Source organism: Podarcis erhardii (assembly GCF_964252035.2).
Source record: "Podarcis erhardii genome assembly, chromosome: 14".
NCBI lineage: Eukaryota > Metazoa > Chordata > Lepidosauria > Squamata > Lacertidae > Podarcis > Podarcis erhardii.
This window is the reverse complement of record NC_138503.1, coordinates 6,547,048-6,568,395: the sequence shown is the minus strand read 5'-3', so window position 1 is coordinate 6,568,395 and position 21,348 is coordinate 6,547,048. Positions and strand designations below refer to the sequence as shown.

The following is a 21,348-nucleotide window of genomic DNA, read 5'->3' as shown; positions in this document are numbered from 1 at the left end:
TAAGAATCTCATGCTCTTACTGACTGATCAGTATAGAAGCTTTTTGAAAGAGGCACATTTTCTCTTCAAGAGAGAAGGTCAGTTGGGAAGTTCTTTCTCAACTAACTGTAATTGTGTTGAAAGTCCCAGAGATATCAGGAATTCAGCAAAGTGTTGTCTGCACATTTCACTGTGCAAAGCATTTAGCACTCTTTTCTCATCTCTCAGCTATGTTCGGGGTGCCAACTTGAATAAAATATTGGAGGGCCCAGGTAAGCCCCACCCCACATAACTGATCACATGGCACAGCACACAGCAGCACAGTAATACCCATAAACTTGGGGGTGGTCCCCTCAAATATTTTATTGGGGGTGAAGGGACCTCAGCCCCTAGGAACTGGCTCTTATGGCTGTGTTAGCCTACTCCAGGAAAAAGAGCATCACCGCACAAAAATCTAATGATACACAGTGCATATTTTGCCTGAGACTTAGCAGCATCAGTAAACATGTTGGTCTCTGAGCTGCCACAAGACTCTTGGTTTTTACCATCAGTCCTTATTACCTTGGCCAGCCTGCACCAACCTGCTGCACCCCAGAAGCTTTGGACTCTGGACTGTTGTGCTAACTGGGGCTGATTGGAGTTGATAGCCAAAATATCTGGAAGGCACCAGGTTGGCAAAGGATTGCCTAGACTCTTCTGTTACTACTGCCTGTCAAGTCAAGGATAAAGAATCGATATAAATATAAGAATATAAGGATAGAGAATTGATATAAATAAGTGTGCATGCTATATATGACAAGATAACCATCTGCTATTAAGAAGAAATCAATGCCTATTTTGAAGGGGTGGCTGAAGCAGGCTAACAATTTGGCCATCTGCTGCAAAACATTTAAATTGCAGCTTTCTATTGCCATTCCTCTTTTGACTCAGCCCTGTGAACCCATTGGGGCAGAACTCAGCAAAAGATACTTCAGAGCTCTTGTGAAAGCCACATATTTGAAAAAAGAAAAAAGAAACCTCCTGTAAACAGTGTTTGCAACAGGCACCGCCTTTCCGGTAAAGAAGCATTTATCTATGTGATAATGGAAGAAATACTCATTTTGTATTATTACTCAGGTAATCCACTCATTTAGCAAAACAAAAAAATATACATGGTGATTACAATAGTAATAGCTGTTAATCTTCCACAGGAAGGGCAGAGCCATGAACTTCTGGGAAGCTTCTGGGGCAGTTTCAATAGGAAGACAGTGAATGGGGGGGGGGGAGAGGAACTACCAGAGGCATTGATAGGGCAGACTGGAACAAGGTAATCTGTGTTCCACCAAGGCCTTGACCAGGGGCTGGGCAACCAACTCCCCCTGCTAGGGGGGCCACACTGCCCTTCCGATTCTGAAACAGCAGTTCTTTCTCTTCCCCAAGTTGCATGGAGATAATCTGCTATTGAAACTGAGCATAGATTCAAGAGAACTTTGTGGTCTTTGGAACACCATGTTGGGTTTGGAAAGTGTGATTTGGAGGGTGTCTGCCTCAGCCCTTTGAACATCTTGCCCAACTGGAAGACTGTCTTCCGAATGAGAAACTCTGCCAGTTGGGAAGCAATTAAACCATTTCCGTTACAAGGTTAATTACAGGCTCAGGGGATAATAATAGCTTATTTTCTTTCTTAACTCTACAGCTCAACGTGACTCAAGGAACCAGACCAAAAGGTGTGGCTCAAATTCCATTTCACTGGGTGGCCCCAGCTTGGCCAACGATGTATGTGTCTTAGCTGTCCTATCCAGGGCATATCACGCTCCCCATTCGCCTTCATAAGCCTAGAAAGGGAGAGGATGGAGAACCTCATGGGGGGGGGGAGGCAGCAGGGCCCCACTTCTCTCTCTCTCTCTCTCTCTCTCTCTCTCTCTCTCTCTCACACACACACACACACACACACACACACACACACACCCCTGTGTGTCTCAGCCTCAGTTGCTCACCTGGGAAACAACATCTCTATGCAATTATACCAACTTTGGTCATTAGATAGACTGAGGTGGAAAGGGATACCCAATTAATTTTTTAAGATGACTGCAATGAGTGTTAACCATACTACTTATTGTTTATATGACTTTTCATGTTTCAAGCACTACAATTGTATGACCTTGGTAGTCAGCTCTGTAAGACACGCCAGGATTGTTGTTGGGGTGGTGGTGGTGCTGAAACTTAGTAGTGGTAGCTTTCCTAAGATGACCACTGACCCAATGCTCCATTTGGAGGATGCTTGTATTTACCAAAAATCTCCTCCTGAATGAGTTCCCTTGGCATTTGAAAATTTCTGCTCCAAATTTCATTGTGTGTGGATGCTGGACGGACCTCCTCTGGGCTCAGGGCCTTGTCTGTTCCAGGCAGTCCATATGCTCTGGAACTTCCACCTATGGGGAGACACATAGGTGTTGCTTCACTGCTCAGTAGCTTGGTTTTAATGTTTGGTATCATTTTGTTGAAGGTTTTGTTAGCTGCCTGTTCCAGTGTGTGAGCAGCTGTGGAATTTGACGAGCAGTGGTAGCAGAGCTTTTTTCCTGAAAGTACTGTAGGGTACGCAGTACCAGCACTGAGTGGTACGTGATTATTATTTTTAATTAAAATGTAAAATAACCCCATCTCACATGATTACATGTTAGGGTGAAAACCACATCCTTCTGTGCTGTATATATCCCACTGCACAGTCGACTTGCCTGGTCTCGGTGTGTTTCTGTGGCAGACTTGCACAGACTGCACTGTGGGTAGGCAAACTAAGGCCTGGGGGCCGGATCTGGCCCAATTGCCACCTGCGGATGGTCTGTGAATCAGCGTGTTTTTACATGAGTAGAATGTGTCCTTTTATTTAAAATGCATCTCTGGGTTATTTGTGGGGCATAGGAATTCGTTCATTTCCCCCCACCCAAAAAAAAAAAATAGCTCGGCCTCCCACAAGGTCTGAGGGACAGTGGACTGGCCCCCTGCTGAAAAAGCTTGCTGGACTACACCAAACCTACAGCTCCCCACTCCTCCATTTCTGCCACCTGAGGCAGGCAGGCAGCCAAGGCAGGAGGGTGGCTAAGCCCTCCTGGCAGCTCCATTTGGTGCTTGCCACCTTGCGATGACCAGTCAGGGTGGCACATTGGGAGGCAGAGAGATGCAGCCAACAAGGGCGCCCTCCACCTACAAGCTCCAACTTGCCCCCTTTGCATCTCCCCTTTGTTTCAGAGAGGCGTCTGCAGGAGACCGTCGCAGTGGGTCATGTCCCACCTTGATGCAGGGCGTGTGTGTTGCCGTTTTGGATTTTCCACGCTCCTGGACTGAAGGTTTGTTCTCAGCGGGATCACAGAGTCCCCATTTTGTGTAAGCTTGCTTCCAGCCAACAACTGAATTTCATAAATTAGGACCCTGGGGTTTTCTCTGATTTTCTGTGGGATGCAGAAGCAAACCTTACACACAATTTTTTCCAAGTAGTTTAGGAAATTAAAATTTGGGGGAGGAGGCTGAATGGGGAAGGAGACCGTCATTGGAACCCCCCCCTCCCCACAACATTGAGAGGGAGCAATTTCATTTCCTCTTGGATCTTGCCAGGTTAGTGGTTGAATTCATGCCACCTTGAGATGTGTTTGATTATTGTTCTCATTTGACACCATCTATAACTTATTTTTGGCCTGTCTTACTGACATTTGGGTAGAATAATAAACTGTTTCATGTTTATGTCCCTGTGCATCTGATTAAGAATGAACACAAATGGCCTTGCAAAATGCAGGCTATAAGAACGAGAAGACAAGCTTTATTTCAGACAGCAAATATGACTCAGGCATCCAACAGACCCCTCCAGATCAAGAAAGCTGCATTTCATGGAGTGGTGGTGATGTCGGGAGCAGAGGCATGGGGGGGGGGAGCAGAATCCTTTATTTGCCCACTATTTCCTTGCTGGGACGCGGGTGGTCCTGTGGCTTAAACCACAGAGCCTAGGACTTACCGATCAGAAGGTCAGTGGTTCGAATCCCCGCGACGGGGTGAGCTCCCGTTGCTCGGTCCCTGCTCCTGCCAACCTAGCAGTTCGAAAGCACGTCAAGTGCAAGTAGATAAATAGGTAAATAGGCGGGAAGGTAAACGGCGTTTCCGTGTGCTGCTCTGGTTCGCCAGAAGCGGCTTAGTCATGGTGGCCACATGACATGGAAGCTGTACGCCGGCTCCCTCGGCCAATAAAGCAAGATGAGCGCCGCAACCCCAGAGTCGGCCACGACTGGACCTAATGGTCAGGGGTCCCTTTACCTTTTTATTTCCTTGCTGCAAATTGTTCCTGCTGGAATTGGCATTCTGATACACAGAGGTGTAAAATCCCAAATGGCAGGTCCCCAATTGACAGGAGACATGACTGACCAGAAAGTGAGCTGCTCTGCGACCCAAGAGGAAGCACAAGGAGATCCATTCATTTATAATTACAGAATTTATATTTATATCCTCCAATTGGACATGGGCTGTAGCTCAGTGCTAGTGCATCTAATGTACGCATTTTAGTGTCTTCCAAAACAGCTCCCACCCAGAACACCTGAGGGTCATCCAGCCCTGATGGGGCCAGGCTCAGGTTCTTAGGCAAGGTCGCCCATCAGCATTTCCTTGGGTTTCGCCCCACCTCATTCATAGCCTTCATTGTTTTAAAGGCTTTTATTCTAATCCTCTTTTTAGCCTAAGGGAGACTCCTCGCCCTGCTTCCCTGGTTCTTATTGACTCTTGATTTGTTTCCTGAGGCTCGCGGGACTTGCGTCTGTCACTCTCCAGCCGGGAGACTCCTCTGCAATTGAGGGATCACCTTGTGCCACTTACATATATTCCAGGATCGCAGTGTTGGCTATCCAGACAATCTGGAACCTCGTGGCTTTGTTTTAGCGAGAGGAGGAAGGCCGCCTTCTGCGAGGGACAACACCCCCCCCCTTTATAATCTAATTCAGTTAAAGCAGAAGGAACCTTTGCCAGTTCTCCCATCGCGGGAAGGAGGCAGATTATCCCCCCCCCTTTCAGGTGGGCTGTTGATTGATTGGAAATATTGCTCCCTCGCCCCCTTTGAGGGTTTCAAAGTCCGTCAAAGGGCGGCTTACAGGCATCGGGCCATTAAAAACGGAGAGCGGAGGCTGGGCTAGGAGCCTTGGATTTCTATAGTACTCAAATCAGCCTCGCCCTTTGGGCACCGGGGAGGCTTCGCCTGCACTCTCCAGATTCGGGGCCCCTTGAAGGAGCCGCCAAGCTCTTCGCTGCTCTACCCGCCCGAGACATAGGCTTCAAAAATCGAATATTGGGACGGGGACGAAGCTGGTAAGTGACCCGGGAAGAGACTTTCTTCCTCCACTTTGCCTTGGGTTGGGCAAGCGCCATCTCCCCTCCAGAAGGAAGCGGGGAGCCCGGGCGCCCCCTGCCCCCCCCCCGCTGCCCGTTGGCTCCCTCGCGCAGTCCCGGCGGGCGGGCGGGCGCTCTGCACATGCTCGCGGAGCCTCTTTCTCAGCTGCGCGGGGCTTCCTTCCCTGGATGGGGTTTTCGTCGGCGGAGCGAGGCCGCGGCGCCCGCGAGCATGTGCAGAGGGCCGCGGAGAGCGCGGGCGGGCGGCCTTCCCCCTGCGCGACTCCGCCTCCGCCCGGGGTGGCTCCCCGTCCTGGGTCCCTCCCCCGATGGCCGGGAGGAGGCGGGCAGGCGCGCTCGGCCGTGCCTGGCTCGGAGGACCAGCCTCCCTCGACGGGGCGCTCGCGGGGAGGAAGGAGCGCGGCGCCGGATCGCCCAGGGGGAATCGGCGCTCTGCACGTGCTCCGGGGCCGGCTGGCCGCTGCCGGGAGACTTCACGCACCGCTTTCTGAAGTACGGCGACGCAGCCTCCGCGAAGGGCTGGGCGCCGTCGGAAGAGCCCTGCGCGGCCCCGAAGCTGGCCCGGCGCCCCTTGCAGCTGCAGCTTCCCGGGAGGAGGAGGAGGAGGGTCTCTGGACCCCTGGAGGGGAGCTGCCCTGTCCAGGTGAGGGCGCGGGAATCCCGCATAGCCAGGGCAGAGCAGAGGGACCGATCCACCGGGAGGCTCTGCTGTCTTCCACAGTTCCCATTCGTTTAAAGGGGAGTCTGCCCTCGGGGTTTCCATCTCCCGGTTGGATTTGCCACCTGCGGTACCGGCATCTTGGCCAAGGCCTGCCCTGCCCCCAGGCTAACGCTTCCCAGCATCTAGATACCACTCGCTTTCTTGCAGGATCATTCCCCAGCTGGCCTCTCCCCCTCCTCTCTTGCCTTGTCAGAATAAACGCCACTTTAGGATTTCACTGCCTACCAGCAGGAAGGGCAGAATTACTACATGTTTAAAATTATGAGGCATGGCAGCTAAATAAATTAGGGTAGCTCAGCCTCCAGATGTTGCCGGACTCCAACTCCCACCTGCCCCAGCTAGCACAGCCAAAGGAGTCCAGCAACATCTGGTCGCTCCACCTCCCCCAAGTTGGGGAAGGCTGGAGTAGAGTGGTGCATAGTTGAGCTATGGTCCTTCTCCCACGTGAGGCAGTGATGGGCGCCAGCTTGGATGACTTTCAAAGGGGTTTAGGCAGATTTGCTGAGGCTATCAGCAGCTGCTGGCCCAGGCGGCTTTGTTGTGCCTCTCTTAGTTATGCCAGTTACCAGGATCCACAGGTGGGAAGAGTTGCTGTTGCCCTCGTGGCCTGTTTGGGCGCTTCCCACAAGCATCTGGTTGGCCACTGTGAGAGCAGGACACTGCACTAGATGGCCTGATCCAGCAGGCTCTTCTTACATTCCTACTGTGCCCTGAGGGTCAGACTGTCTCCCAAAATCCACAAGGATCAGGCCTTGTGGCAACGCTGCTTTCCTTCAGTGGTCCTCAAGTGCCTCCCAACGAATGGATGCTGTTAAAAACAAACAGTTTTTATTGATTTTTCATTTTATACATGAATGGTTGCTGTTTGGACATCTCAGCATTGGGCAAAGGCATCTCTGTGAGTGGGGAATCATGTGCTTGCGCCCATTAGGCTGTTCTGCTTCTCTGCAATTTCTCCATTACAGCCCATGGATTCATGGGCTTCTGGAACCCAGGAGCAGCAGGAGGCCGATGGCACTGGAGGAGGAAAAGAAGGAGAGATGCTTAGGGTGGGTTAGGATCCTGTACTGTGCAAGAAGGGCTTCTCTCCTCCACACTCTTCAGTGAATTCACTGGACACAATAATCTTTCATTATTTGCCCTTCCCTTTATTTTTTCCTGCTTCTATCTTATTTTCTAGTCTTTGGAATCTCTGTAGTTTGTCCTTAGCAGGATACTTCTTTCCTTGTGGTGGGTTCATCTGAGATCAGATACAGTGGTACCTTGGGTTAAGTACTTAATTCGTTCCAGAGGTCCGTACTTAACCTGAAACTGTTCTTAACCTGAAGCACCACTTTAGCTAACGGGGCCTCCTGCTGCTGCCACACTGTGGGAGCCTGATTTCTGTTCTCATCCTGAAGCAAAGTTCTTAACCTGAAGCACTATTTCTGGGTTAGCGGAGTCTGTAACCTGAAGGATGTGTAACCTGAAGCATATGTAACCTGAGGTACCACTGTAGTCCCTAGAAGTTATTTCTGCAAATGCTACTACTGCACAATAAGTGTGGATGTGAAAACTTTGCAAAGAGGCTTAGGCATGACTCCTGCTGTGCAGGAGCGAAAGACCAGGCACTCATTAAGAATTCACTGTACAGTAAAATAGTATACTGCACCTCTCTACTCAGAAGTAAGTCTCCTTGTGTTTAATGGGGCAGCCTAAGCTTTGGTTTAGGGTTAGCACTGAGGGAAAGAGTTTTTGTGCATTTAACATGAATTCAGCTGGTTAAACCTTTTCTAGTAACAAAATACAGTTATGGGGAAAGCTCCACCATGACTCCACTGTCTAATTTTGTGTTATGCTTGGCAACTATGTTGTGTTATGTCATGCACCCGTGACAGCCATTTTATGACTGGCGCCCACAGCACGTTCTCAAAATTTGAAATGTGCCCACTGGTCCAAAAATGTTGCTGAACCCTGATCTGCTTGGAGACATGTGGAGCAGCATCAGCTGACACTTGGTTTGCTACAATCAATTATATTTTCCCCAATAGTCCAATTCCTAATTTCTATTTTTAAAAATTCTTGTTGGGGTCTCTTGCTCCCCTCAGACCATTGAAAGGTTTGTCCTCTATAAAGAGGCTCTTTCCCTGATGGTATGTCTGCTCCTCTGGCCTTCTGTAGAGCCAGGGATGATAAGCCAGTGCGTTGGTTCTGGGGTGATTGATGTGTCACAGAGTACTTCAGTTTTTGCACAATGTCTGTTGATGTCATCTGGGATAAGCAGAGAGGTAGACAGTTTAATGATGGGCCACACATCTGTAGCTGGTAGGGAAGGTAAAATTAAATTTCTTAAACAACTTTGGGAGCTCTCAGAGAGTCACTATTTTGGGGTGGGAATCAATCGAATATTGCCAAATACATGCGCTATTAAATTTGGAGTTATTGCACAACAAGCTCTATTCTCTCCCAAATCAGACTTTTTACAATAAGGATAATGATGCACTAGAAAGTTTGGGACAACATTTTCTTGGCACGACATTATCGAACTTCATCTCAAACAAATCAGAATAAACACTCAATAAATACCCACAAACTTTGTGCAAAGAAGTTGTCTGGAAGCGACCTTCCTGTTAAGTGTGTTGCTTAAGCGCTGTTCCCATTGTTGACTTGACAGCAGGGGAGGGAGGCGAATAAAGAACCAAACAGGTTCAGGTTAGCAGCATGTTCACCATCCACACTGTTCAAGTTTTCACTGCTGTTTTTCCACCCCTCTATTCCTGACTTTTCATGATGGGCTGCTAGAACCATCTGCCCACCCTCTTCCCTTGTTGCAACATCAGCCTAGGACAGCAGGCTTAAAACTCCCTGTCCTTTTTCCTTGTCTGTTGTGGGACTGATTTGTCCCATGCTTTGAGGAAACTTCACTCATTTCATTCTGAGCAGTAGCTGTATCGGGAAAGAACTGCCTTAGCTCAGCAGTGCAGAAGGCCCCAGGTAGGGCTGGGGATGTTACCCTTCTGGAACCCTGGAGAGCTGCTGCCATGACTGTGCTGCACGGACCAAGGCATGGCATCTCAGACAGAAAAATATCTTAGGCTGACTCTTGAGCTGTAGACATCTTGGGTTGAATGCAATCTGTAGGATCTGTGTGTAATGCGGAGAGCATCCTTTCTGGTAACGTGAGTGTTGAGGAGGCCCTGCAACTCTGAATGTTCTTCCCAATTCTGTCTGGCACAGTATTGAGCAGGACTCCTTGATGTTGGTGCCTTCCCATCTGGGCAATCTCTTGGGTCTTTGACTCTACAACCCCTTACATGTCTCCTCTGCCGGAAGTCTCCTTGGGGAGGAATTCCAGGGCAGGGCTGAAGCCACTGAAAGAGAGTAAAACTGCCCTTCTCTTCCTAAGGCTTTGGAGGGCTGCTAAAGAGTTTGCTGGTGTTAGTCTCCAGCTGCTGACTTTAAGATTATGCATTTTTATTGTTGCTTTGTTGTGGTTTTTAATGGCTTACTGGCTTTGTGGTAAGCTTCAGTCTTGATTCTCATCTGCGCCATCCTCTTCAGCCAAACAGTGACATAAACATTTGAAAAATAAAAAATCAGTAATATGTCCAGACTCCTGATTGGAGATTGGCCAGGACATTTCTTTTGTGTGTGTGTCCTGTTTCCCTTTTAAAGTTGCCTGTACTTCTGTGGCTTGTTCTCCTTTTAATTTAAATAATGTTACTACTGTCTTTTAAACCATTGCTCTTTGTGCTGATTGTCAGTTTAAATTTTTGGAGAATATGCCAAATGGTCCTATTTGAAGCAAGGGGTCTGAGAACAGAGTGAATTGTATGGTTTCCTCATGTTGATGTCTGTGCACTTGGGAGAATACATGGTCCCCAGCCCTATTTTTGTCTTGCACCAACTGCAGAGGGATCTTCTGGGGTTTGCATACTGTTAGGCTAGAACTTGGAGGCGGCAAGGGGTTGGTTAAAAGTTGAGACTGGAGACTAAAATGTCTTGGGGCTGCTTGTGGAAAGAACAGGACTCCTGTCCGTTGTGCTGGCGCTGGCAGTAGACATGGGACTGTTTTGGGTTGGGCACGCTGGGAAAAAGGAAGGAAACTTTATTTTCCTAATGTGATTTTGACACCACCATTAATGTCTCTTTTGTCTGAATAACTCATATTGGGTTGAGATGCATGTTATGCATGCAAATAAATGAATGAATGAATGAATGAATGTGTAAGGCTAGGATTCAGGACATGTTTGTGTTTGCTTTTCCATTGTAACCAGAAGCATTTCTTATTCAGCTGTGAGGCGATGATGAGTGCAGTGATCTCTAAGGCTATTTTGCGACACATAAAACAAGTCTTTGCTTCTTTCTGGATTTGCTGGTTTACCTGGAGGCTGTGCAGCTGGTGTGAGGAGAGGGTATTTCAGGTTTCGGGGTGAATGCAGCTCTCCCAGCCCCCCCAACAGGCTCTCAGACACCTTCCTCAGGCCATGCCCCTCAACGGGACACGCTAGTCTCTAGCACTGCTTTGCACCTTCCTTAAGTCATTTTGCCTGGCTGAAATGTGTTCTTGATTTATGGTAATACCACTTGCTTGCCGGGACCCAGAGGACAGAGAGAGAGTGCATAGCAAAAAGACACTTTTGCATGGCTGGAATGTGGCCTCTTGCAGGAAAGAAAGAGTTACGTCCATTGCTATCTGGTCCTGCCAAATTGCCCTGATATGCAGCTGCCAGAAGGTTCGCCATAAAGCAATCCAGCTGGATAAAAGTTCCCCATTCCTGCTTCAGAAAAACAGGTTCTGGTATATTTTACTTTATTTCTTCTACTACATTACTATGCTTTTCTGCAAGGAGCTTACAGGTTCCCCACACCCACCCACAGCACCCATTATATCTTCACAACAACCCTGTAAGGTAGGATAGGCTGAAAAACAGCAACTCACCCAAGATCACCCACCCACAGAATTTCACAGGGTTGTGTGTCTTGAGCCCAGTGGGTCTCTCTGGCATTGGCTCATCTTCCCTCTCCCTGATCATAGAACAATGTAAGGTGGAAACTTTTGTCCACATTTGCTTGTGGAAAAGCAGATATAGCTATGTTGTTTCGCCTGGAGTTTTGATTTCTTTAATGTATGCTTGTTTGATAAGCAGCCTTTGAAATAAACCTCACATGTGAGAAAGGGCTGCAGTTAAGCCACCTGATGTTGGAAAAGGCCTGCCATTTTGGGGTCTCAGGATGGAAATGTTGGCAGGGTTTGAACTGACCTGTCATTATCACAATCTTAGGGTAGCAGATGGAAAGGGAAGCATCTCTTTCAGAACTCCTGTAAAAACATGCATAGGGCTTTGGGGAGCAAATCCTGTCCATCTTTTGTCTGAGGCTGTAGTATTAAGGAGAAAAGTCTGTGTGTGTGTGTGTGTGTGTGTGTGTGTGTGTTGACTTTGAGCAGCAAAAATTGAGACTTGCAAATAATTAAATTGCTGTGGGTTAGGCTGTCAGGAGCTGCTCCCCTGGCAAGCCCTCTGTTGCTGCTTGTAGTGGATTTAGACCACGCGGGTGGCGCTACGGTCTAAACCACTGAGCCTCTTGGGCTTGCTGATCAGAAGGTCGGTGGTTCGAATCCCTGCGACAAGTAGATAAATAGGTACCGCTCTGGCGGGAAAGTAAACGGCGTTTTCTTACGCTGCTCTGGTTCACCAGAAGCGACTTAGTCATGCTGGCCACATGACCTGGAAGCTGTCTGTGGACAAACTCTGGCTCCCTTGGCCAGTAAAGTGAGATGAGCGCCGCAATCCCAGAGTTGTCCGCAACTGGACCTAACGGTCAGGGGTCCCTTTACCTTCACCTAGGCTGTTAGGAGGTGCTCCCCTGGAAAGCCCTCTGTTGCTGCTTGTCAGAGAATTGGAGGGCACTTTCTTTCCATCTTAGTCTAGCATGAGAAGAACTGTTCTCCACCTTCCTTAGGGGTTGGGCTGAAAAGGCCATAGAACTAGGCTGAGCTAGTGCAGAAAGTTTATAAAAACTGGGCACAACATGCTTGATTGCAGAAATGTGTGGCCTGTTGTGGGTGGGGTGTGTGTGTGTGTGTGTTGATTTGCTAACCCAGCATTAACATTTAACATTAATGTTAAACTTTGACAAGTAGCTGAAACCTTACTACACATTAGCGTGTTAAAGCGTCATTCCTTCAAGCTCCGGTGTTTGCTGCAAAAGCAGGGACAGCTGCACCATCTCCTTGGCTTCTAAATTCATTTAATTATTGCAATGTTGGCTTTTAGTGAGCTACTGGATGTATACACCTGCACTGTAGAAGATCCATCAAGATCTCCAAGATCCTGAGACACTCTGGAGGTGTGGGGGAGGGCTGGTCAAGTGGGAGCTCCTGAAGGATGGCACCAGAAATAATGAGTGCAAAGTTTGTTTTTAATTCACACTTGTACTCTGGCATGTCCTGTGTGCTGAGAAATGGGGGCCAGGCTGGGAGGGAGGTCTGGGTGAATGTAACTCAGAAGGGAAACAAGAAGAAAACTTTGGCTCACCCCTTGCAAAAGGAAAAAAGAAAAAGCTGGTAGTTGTAGTTGGGGAAACTTTTTCTTGTGCCATTGTTTTGTACCTGTGACCCTTGCCCCCTCCCCTGGAGAGCCTGTTCTGTCCAACTTTCACTGTGAGCCACTCTTGGCTGCTTCTCCATTGTCTCTCCCACATGGAAGTGATGTCAGAGCACAGATGTTTCCATCTCCAGGTTTTTCTCTAGGTAGTCAGGCACTACAGTGACTCAGGGGTCAGTCATTGGTTTTCCAGCTGGGCCCCTTGCAGCCCTGCTGGAACCTTGGAGGAGACCAGAGTCTGAAGGACCCTGGAACAAAACCAAACTCTGCAATAGGCTTAGATTACAGCTGGGGTCTGGAGGGTACCCCAACGATTGCCTCTTTCTCCTTCCAAAATTCTGAGGGAAAGTTTGTTTGGGCTTCAGTAGAGGCTTCTGTCTTGGGGCTAGGTGTGTGTGTGTGTGTGTGTGCGCGCGTGAGAGAGAGAGAGAGAGAGAGAGAGAGAGAGAGATTTGGCAGAAAAATAGGGAAAAGTTTCACTCCATTTCTCTGCACACCGTAATCCCAATCCTGCTCAGGAGATCCCCGTGTCTCCTATTTAAAGAATCTGAAATTTCCACATTAAATGCAAATTTAATCTATCACCTGGAAGGGGTGAAGGGTGCCTCAAGTAGCTAGATGACCTCTTCTGTGGTCTGGAATATGATGCTTACCAGTGAATCAAATCAGGAGCATCCAGTGTCTGCCCACAGAACTGATAACTGATAACTTTTATAACACCTCCCCTTCTTTTCCTTCTGTTTCCCTCTCATTAATGGCAACAAGAATAAATTGTGGTTCTTGTACAAATGGGAATCAAGCCCTTGGTGACTTGACCTGTCCCAGAGGGCTGTCCTGAGGTGCGGGTGCTGCTCTCGGTGGGGTATGAAGACGATAAATATCCATTCTGATTATTTGAAAATACCCATCTTTTCCAGAAAGGCAGCTTTTGACCAGCTCAGTTTCTTTGGTTCACTTCTCCTAGCACCTTTGTGGGGAAGGGTATTCCAGCTTGATGGTTGTCACCATGACTCCTACTTATCTGCATCAGGTACAGATGGTTTGGAGCAGGTGCTGCTTTGGTGGGAGGTGGGCTTACACCCCCCCCAATGCTATGCTATTCTTCTCTTCCTCTTTGATTCCACCTCTTCCTTACCAGAGTATGGAATAGAAAGCTCCCCCCACAAAAAAAGTTAGCTTGGCTGGAGGGTTGTCATGCATGAAGGTGAATTGTTTGTGGAGCTGCTCCAAGGGCGCAGCGACTTGCCTGCTCCAGGAAGCCCTCCTTTTGGATCCCTCCCTCTGGCCCCTTTGCTGTACTGCAAGAGTTGTTTACCCAACAGCTGCTGGGAGCCAAAAGTGCCCTTGGAGAACAGAAGTTTGAAAGGCACGGAAATTCACCCTCCTGTAGAGCCCCAGGAGCTCCTGCCTCTTTATTGGTGCTGGCAGAGGATCCTTACCCTCCTCAAAAACCCCAGCGCTCTGGAGTGTGTGAACTGGCTCAAATGAGGTTTGGAAGTCATTCAGAGACAAGTGTACATGTTGCTGGGACAAAGTGCTCTGCACCCTCAAGAAATGCAACAAAAATGCAAAATACAGTCATTAATATTTGCTAACTGGAAGATTGCAGAGTTTGCCCCAGGATGAGGAAGAGCAGAGATGGGATGGAGGCTGCCTGGCCCAGTGGGTTGGTTTGGGGCACCACTAATAGCAGAAATCTAGGATCTGAGCCTCAGAGAAGGAACTCTGTGCTCCCTCAAAGGAACTATCCCCACAGATAGAAAATGATCCTCCTGCTTGGAAAGCTAGGCTGAAACTCTTCTCTGTGATAGGTAGGGATATGTATAGATTTTCATGGGAATTCTTTCAAACTTTGCACCATGAAAAATAGGTGTCTGTCAACCTGTGGGTCCCCAGATGTTGTTGGACTACAACTCCCATCATCCCTGAGCTCTGGCCTTGCTAGCTAGGGGTGATGCGAGTTGCAGTTTAACAATATCTGGGGACCCACAGGTTGAGAAAGGCTGATTTATAGGATCTTTTGACTTGAAAGAAGCTGTTGTCCTTCCCCAGTAGACGAGATCACCTGAGCTGGAGGGGGGGAATCCAGGGCTGGTGGAGGAGCACATGGGGCTCACCCCATCCCACATGCAGAATCCTACCAGACAGGCAGGTGAAGCTTTTATTCACCACAATATCTGAGGTGAGCAGGCTGCCTTAGGGAACCCAGAAGGGGTGGGGTTCTGCCACCCTCCAAGCAGTACCTGCTGCCTGAGGCTACAGGCTCACCCTACCCAATGGTAGGACTGACACTGGAGGAGGTGAACCCTTTCACTGCCATTTCCCCAATTAACAAGCTATATGTCCTGCTTCCTTCCCCAGCTGGGTTGGGGGGAAGAGTTCAAAACAGGAAAAGGGGAGGTGGGGGGGAAGGGTCAAATAACTACCCTGTTCTGAACTGAACCTGTCCCTCCCCCCCCCCGGCTTGTGGAAAACAGCACACCTCTGTCAGGCCCTGAAGTGATGCACAGATAATTGAGCTCTTTGGCTAGACAGGAGCTCAGAAAGCTGCTGGCACCCCCCCCCATCTGTCTGATTCTTTATTTTGTGGGGGGGGGGCAGGTGCCTGGCTCTTGCTGACCAACGGCTTGTAGGCACTGAACTGTGGACCCAGTGTGTCGGCGATCTTTTGCTTTTGATGGATAGTGTTGCATTGAAAGTCCAAAGGCTCTTCTGGCAAATTTTAGAGAGGAAAACAAACAAAGTGGGACAGCGGAAGTTGACTTTGTTCAAAGGCTTGTTTGTCTGCATGCTACATGCTTGCAACCACCCTCCTCTAAGTAAACCCCGCATTGTATGCCTGGGTTGGCTAGAGGTGGCCTGCAGGGCTTTGCCCAGCAGTTTGGAGCAGTTTCCTGATTCTCCTGATGTTCTCGGGATCTGCACGCCGGCCGTGATTCAGAGGGAAGCCTTTAGAACCCACAAGGAAAGGGTTGTTGCGTTATTCCTGAAAGTAATAGTTTATTCTACTCTAGCAGGAATGGAATGTATATTGGTTAAAATTTACTTTACCATAAAAATTGGAGATAATTTGCTTTCAGTATAAATATTTACAAACTGCTCATGTAAGTTGTCAGGATTTTCCGGGTTGTAAGCAACAGTGGTGACTAAAAGACAGAAATGCAAACAAGGTCTTCAGTTTGAATGTCAACTCCTCTATACCAGGCATAGGCAAACTCCGGCCCGCCAAATGTTTGGGACTACAATTCCCACCATCCCTGACCACTGGTCCTGTTATCTAGGGATGATGGGAATTGTAGTCCCAAACATCTGGAGGGCTGGAGTTTGCCTAGGGCTGCTCTATACACTCCCCAGCTAGCCTTAAGCCCAGGGGTCAGCAAGCTTTTTCAGCAAGGGGCTGGTCCACTGTCCCTCAGACCTTGTGGGGGGCCGGACTATATTCTTTTTTTGGGGGGGGGATGAACGGATTCCTATGTCCCACAAATAACCCAGAGATGCATTTTAAATAAAAGGACACATTCTGCTCATGTAAAAACCTGCTGATTCCTGGACCGTCCGCGGGCCGGATTTAGAAGGTGATTGGGCTGGATCTGGCCCCCGGGCCTTAGTTTGCCTACCCATGCCTTAAGCCTTAACACACCCTCCCTCCCTCCAGATCTGCAATAGAGGATAGTGTTAACTTTCTCAAGAAGTGTGCATGCACACAAAAGCTCATACCAATAACAAACTTAGTTGGTGTCTAAGGTGCTACTGGAATAATTTTTTTAATTTTGTTTCTTTACACAGTTGTTGTTAAAGGTCACATGAAGATATAATGTATGTTAAATACTTTGAACACTCAAAAGTACTGTTTCCATGCTAAGTATCACTATTATTCACAATGATGATATTATTAGCAACATTAACATCTCACAAATGACCCAGGTTCCATTGACATAATAGCCCAGAACTAACCAATCGGAATAAGAGGAGAGTCGTTGAGAAATACCATTATGACTGCAATATGCTGCTTTCCAGTCCAAAGCTCCCCAAAGTAGTGAACAGCAGATTAAAACAACAGAATATAATACAAAATGCCATACATTGCAACAAAATAGGGCTCCAGAAAGGCCTTATCAAGCTCAAGGATGAAAGAAGATTCTCAGCAACTACATCCACATACTTACAAACTTGAACAGACAATGAGAAATATTTAAAAAAGCTTTCACCAACTAGACAAATTACGGGTCCTCTTACCACTACCATTCTGACTTCCTTGAATAATTTCTAATTTGGCTGAAGATGGCACAATTTACAAGAAATATAATGGTAGCAATATTTAAAGAAACTATTCAGTAAAAAAGCTTTCAGACAATGAGCAGAAAAGAAAACTAGGTAAAATGTGACACAGAGAAGACAACTTCTGTGCATTCTTTGATAGGAATCAGTCAGCATTAGAAGAACTGAAAAATGAACAAGCAGGGATATAGAAAATCCCAGCTCAACTCCTAAAGCAAGCAGGCAGAGACTTAAAAATACACCTGTTAGTACCTCTCCCTCAAAATTAGGCAAATATTGACAGGGTTGTTAATAAATAGATTAAGCCACACTTCAGAAATACGGTCACAGCCTTTGCCAACCTGGTGCCCTCCTGTATCAGCCCTAGCCAACTAAGTTACAGAGCATTTATTGACAGGAGCAGGCTATGATGACAGAAGAAGAATACGTACATTGTTAAAAGAAAACAGGACCGAAAGCCAAAATGCGCACAGAGGCTTGTCAGGTGAGCTTTGTCTCCGGTACTATGTTTATAGTGGATGCAATTCAGAAAGTGAAGTTAAGTAGCAGATAATGGAGGGAGACCAACAACAAACTAACAAACTAGATAAAGGTAAAGGACTCCTGACAGTTAAGTCCAGTTGCAAACGACTCTGGGGTTGTGGCACTCATCTCACTTTACTGGCTGAGGGAGCCGGCGTTTGTCCGCAGACAGTTTTTCTGGGTCATGTGGCCAGCATGACTAAGCCGCTTCTGGTGAACCAGAGCAGCGCACGGAAATGCCGTTTACCTTCCCGCCGGAGCGGTACCTACTTATCTACTTGCACTTTGATGTGTTTTTGAACTGCTAGGTTGGCAGGAGCAGGGACCGAGCAACGGGAGCTCACCCCGTCACGGGGATTCGAACCGCCGACCTTCTGATCAGCAAGCGCTAGGCTCAGTGGTTTAGACCACAGCGCCAAACTAACTGGGAAGCAATATAACGGATGGAAGCCTTAGGTGCAAGATAAATTTGGCATAACACAGTGGTTCCCGACCCTTTTGGTATGGTAACCCACAATGCTTATTATGGTGACCCATTGGTTTATTGTCACATGGGGTTTGGACCACAGGCCTTTGGCAGCAGTCAGTTTCATGTATTTTAACTGCAACTTTTCCCATTCTCTAACATTACTTGAGGCAACCTGGCAAAAAATCTGCTTAACACTTACTAAAGTGGAGTTTGTTGGACTATTTATAGCACTTACAGAGTTATTTGGTTTTGTTCATGGGAATGTAAGAACCATCTGATTGCAGAATTGTACTTAATAAGCTATAAAAAATTATTCTAAAAATGCACGGCTACATGAGCAAATATAATGAACTTCAAATCACCCCTGGATTAACTATTGACTAACCTTGGCAGCAAATACAGTAATGGTTTGCCATAGGGTGCTTCTGCAGGGAGGTGTTTTGAGTGATGGTTGCAAATTGCCTCTGATGCACATTGGAGGTGAGCTGTGCTGGTCACTGAGAGTGACTTCCTGCGTTGTGGTGGCCCATCACTGGATCAAGGCAGTTCCCAAAGTGTTAAAATGTAAACCTTTCTGACGTTCAGTTACAAGTGTCAAAACAGCATTATAAAATACGAACTAAACAAAAAGTTGAAAGGTATTCATCAAAGCAGTTTAGGGTGACAAGCAGTATTTATTTTGGGTTTACTCAGTGGTTTTTTTCTAAAAAAATTTTTTTAGGGATACTCTCATTTTCCTACTCATATTGAAATACTGCCCCTCAATGAGGCCAAACTTAGATTCACGAAATGTTTAGGGTATGCATCCTCCTGCTTCCCCTCAGAAAAAAACACTGGGTTTGCTGCTTATAAACCCTGCAACCCTTTTGCTGGTTGTGAACTACGGATTGGGAAACACTGATATAACTGATGTTTTATAAAAGGAAGACCCATGGATGAGGAGAATAAATTTACTTTATATACTGTATTTTTCGCTCTATAGGACGCACCGGACCATAGGATGCACCTTGTTTTAGAGGGGGAGAACAAGAAACAAAAATTCTCCCCCTCTCTGCTCAGCGCCCCTTCAGCGAAGCGGCAGGAGAAACAGAGCCCCTTCCATTTCTCCTCCCACTTGGCTGAAGGGTCACTGCACAGCTCTCCCTCTCTGCTGAAGCCAGGAGAGTCTTGTTCTCCTGGCTTCAGGCGGCTATCCCTGAAGCCTTCGGAGCACAGCGTGAGTTTCTGCTGTGCTCCGCAGGCTTCAGGTTCCTTTTGCTGAAGCCGGGAGAGCAAGACTCTCCAGGCTTCAGTGAAAGCAACACGAAGCTTCCAGAACGTGGAGGGAGCGCTCCCTCTGCGCTTCGGAGGCTTTGTGTTGCTATCGCTGAAGCCAAGGAGCCTGCATTTGCTCCATAGGACGCACACACATTTCCCCTTAATTTTTGGAGGAGAAAAAGTGCGTCCTATAGAACGAAAAATACGATATATATATATATATATATATATATATGGCTCTGTGTAGAATGTGACCTGGAAAGATTTGAAATGAAAGTGGGAGAGCTATTGGATAGAACTGGAGAGGACAAAGGCTGATGCGAAGTGTGACGAGGAAGCCATCACGTATGAAGGAGGCAGGTCCAGGGTCAAGTCTGGGTGTGACTAACCTTCTCTGGCCCAAAGCCTGCATTGAAGGTTGGCCGTGTTCTGAGGGTTGCATGCCATTTGCAGGCGCACACACAAACCCACTCACCACACCTAAAGCACAAATGAACTCACCCAGGCAGACCATACACAACCCCCACCCCACAGAGGAAGCAACAGCCTTAGGCACTGCCAGACCATTGGTCCATCCAACTTAGGGTTGGTGATGCTGACTGGCAGCCGCTGTCCAGGGTTCAGCTGCAACTCTCTTTCCCTTGCAGGCAGTGGCGTAGCGTGGGTTGTCAGCACCCAGGGCAAGGCAAGTAATTTGCACCCCCTAACCCGTGGATTTGCGCCCCCTAACCCTAACCCCCAGATGTTGCGCCCGGTGCGGCCGGCCACCCCTGCACCCCCCACGCTACGCCACTGCTTGCAGGTTTTTCATTGGCAGTGGAAGAGTGTTGCTTCCAAGGGATTCTTCTTCAGGCTTGGCCCCAAAGAGTACGCTGGGAGTTTCAGGGATGGGGAAGCAGTTGCTGCTGGGGTTGGATGCAGCAGTGGCTTCTGCAGGCCCGAGCCCCCCGGGTGATGTCATTTTTGCTTGGGTCTCTTTGTGCTTAACGCAGCCTTGGCTGCATATTTAAACATCTGACTGCCCGGAGGAATGAGTTAAAAAGGAGACTCTGGTCGGAGGCCAGTTTCCCAGAGAATGGAATGATAATTAAGGAAGCAAGGACTGTAATAATGCTGGGAGGGCGGCAAAAGCGTCCAAGAAGGAAGGCATACATGACACAGAAAGCAGCTGGGGGTGGGAGGGAGAGAAGCACCCCTGTTTATAATTGGGTTTTGATAGGGATGGTAGAGTAGCAAGTGAATGAGTTGAGTGTATGTAATTGTGCAAATGAGGCCACTGCCTAGGAGGCCTCCCTATGGGGCACCCGCCTTGCATGAGATGATGCCAGCTTGCACTGCTTATGCACCACACAACCAGAATCCTGGCTCCCACGAGGAGCACATGATTGGGGCCCAGTTCATACAGTCCATGGCAGGGTGGGAACTGCTTCCAAGTGGCATCTTTCGATGGGGGGCCACATCTGAGAGGGGGGTGATTGAAGGCTGTGGCCCCTTCCCACCCCCCAGCCATGGAGCTGGGGCCTAAGCAAGTGGAGCATCCTAGCGTCTTTCTTATGTTTTAACTGCATTTTAAAGCATTTTTCCCTTTTAAATGCTGTTGCATCAGAAATCCGTCTGGGATGCCTTCCGTATTGAAACAGAGCAGTAATTATCTCGTTGGGAGTCCCGCCTTACGGAGACACAAGGTTTTCTGGAGTCTCGGCTGGAGGAAAACTTAGTAAAACAAGCCAGAGCCTCCTGTGGAGAAAAGGGCTGGTTGTTATCAGATATTTGGACACAAACCAGCTATTGTGCTTGAAAGCGCAAACTGCATTTAGAGGCACCAAAGGCTCCTGGCTCTCAGTGGTAGCTCAGCCATCGTTGCTTTGCCATTGTTTCCACAAAGGCTGCTTTGATGTTCAAGAAAGAACTCCAAAAAGTGAATCACATGTTTCTACCATAGTCTAGTTTGGGGCTCTGCATCAATGGGGCAAGAAAACACCGAGGAGGAAAAAGAGGAAACAGGGCCTTACCTGTTAATTGTACCTTTTAGACCAGCTTTTTCCCAACCTGAAGCCCTCCAGAAGTTTTGGACTACAGCTCTCATCAGTTCCAGGGACACCGGTGGTGCTGTGGTCTAAAACACAGAGCCTAGGGCTTGCCGATCAGAGGGTCGGCGGTTCGAATCCCTGCAACGG

General features: G+C 48.0%; 1 protein-coding gene across 2 annotated transcripts in view; it reads left to right on the top strand.

Moving 5' to 3' along the window:
• Positions 1-1,185: 1,185 nt before the first annotated feature.
• CGNL1 (cingulin like 1) overlaps positions 1,186-21,348 on the top strand; it is an 83,162-nt gene continuing 62,999 nt past the window's right edge. Inside the window, exons 1-3 of one of the 2 annotated variants that reach the window (XM_081838736.1) lie at positions 1,186-1,285; positions 2,465-2,576; positions 3,219-3,302. The gene's annotated coding sequence lies outside the window, so the exon portion shown is untranslated. Of the gene's footprint in view, positions 1,286-2,464; positions 2,577-3,218; positions 3,303-5,834; positions 5,981-21,348 lie in introns of those variants that run through there. The other variant, XM_081838737.1, reaches the window with a different exon arrangement.